This window comes from Daktulosphaira vitifoliae, unplaced genomic scaffold (genome assembly GCF_025091365.1).
Source record: "Daktulosphaira vitifoliae isolate Bord-2020 unplaced genomic scaffold, ASM2509136v1 Scaffold_5, whole genome shotgun sequence".
In the NCBI taxonomy this organism is placed as follows: Eukaryota; Metazoa; Arthropoda; class Insecta; order Hemiptera; family Phylloxeridae; genus Daktulosphaira; species Daktulosphaira vitifoliae.
In genome coordinates, this window is record NW_026099576.1 from 33466653 (window position 1) to 33468196 (window position 1544).

The following is a 1544-nucleotide window of genomic DNA, read 5'->3' on the forward strand; positions in this document are numbered from 1 at the left end:
TCCCATAATGCAGGAGGGGTTCAAAACATAAAAATGCATAGAGAAAGTAGAACTTTTTCAACTTAATTTTCGAAAGTGTTCTGGAAATACTGATACTTTTATATAAATCTTATGTAAAATACTTTAAAATTACAAAAAAAAAATTCGGACTTTATTTTGTTTTCACGGTGTAAACGGCTATCGAATTCTATTTTTGTGTGAAAAATTTTGATTTTTAACTCTATAATGCTATAACTTATTGAAAAGTGAATGGATCAACATCATTTTTTTATGAGAAATAATATTTTTTAATAATCCCTTTTTCATTCGACATACTTTATCTTAATCAGGATATGAAGAAGGAACTAGCAGATCATGTAGCTTTTGTAATTATCCACCAATTTCTTAGAATTAAACACTACAGATTTGCATCGAAGCGTTTCTTATGATAGTGATTTTAATCACTGTCAGATTAAATCTATACTGGACCCAACTATGCAACGTTTCCACTATGCCGCGACTCCACTGTGCTGGGTTTTTAATTTAATGTCGAGTTAAATCCGTCGTAATTTTGGTAACCTATGGTATTAGATGATCGGAGTACCAGATGTTCGTAACAATTACTACTTTGTCAAATGTCGGAGAATTATCATTTCGTGGCAAAGGTGTTTTCCCAAACTAATATAAGCGTGTTAAAAATTTGGTGGGTTATTCTAAAAGCAACATTAACTTCTATTTCATTCATTATTACTAATTAGTAGTTCTACGATTTATAAGTATAATATTTGAATAAAAATCTATTATAGCAATTAAATATAGTATGACATTGATATTTAATAATTTAGTATTGTAATTTTCAAAAATCATTTTTGCAGTTTGTTTCCAGTCCCTGATTGAAAAACATCGAGTGAAATAAAACCGACATCATTCGATATTAACATCTTCATGCACAGGGGGGTCGCGGCACAGTGGTGACGTAGCATAGTTGGATCAAGTATAATGATATCTGACAGTGATTAAAATCACTATCAAAAATAAACGCTTCGATGCAAATCTGTAGTGTTTAATTCTAAGAAATTGGTGGATAATTACAAAAGCTACATGATCTGCTAGTTCCTTCTTAATACCCTGATTAAGATAAAGTATGTCGAATGAAAAAGGGATTATTAAAAAATATTATTTCTCATTAAAAAATGATGTTGATCCATTCACTTTTCAATACGTTATATCATTATAAAGTTAAAAATGTAAAAAATAAAATCAAGAATTTTCACACAATAATAGCATTTGGTAGCAATTTTTACCCTGAAGACAAAATAAAGTCCGAAATTTTTTTTTTGCATAATAAAGTATATTACATTAGCTTTAATTTAAGATATATATAAAAGTGTCAGATTTTCCGGAACATTTTCAAAAGTCAAGTAGAAAAAATTAATTTTTTGTGAAAAAGTTGACATTTTAAATCCCCCACTGTGGCAGATAAAGGTTAAATTTATAAAAAAAATATACCAAATGAAAGGTATGCATGATATCATATGCATCTATATAAAAAAAAATTATATTGA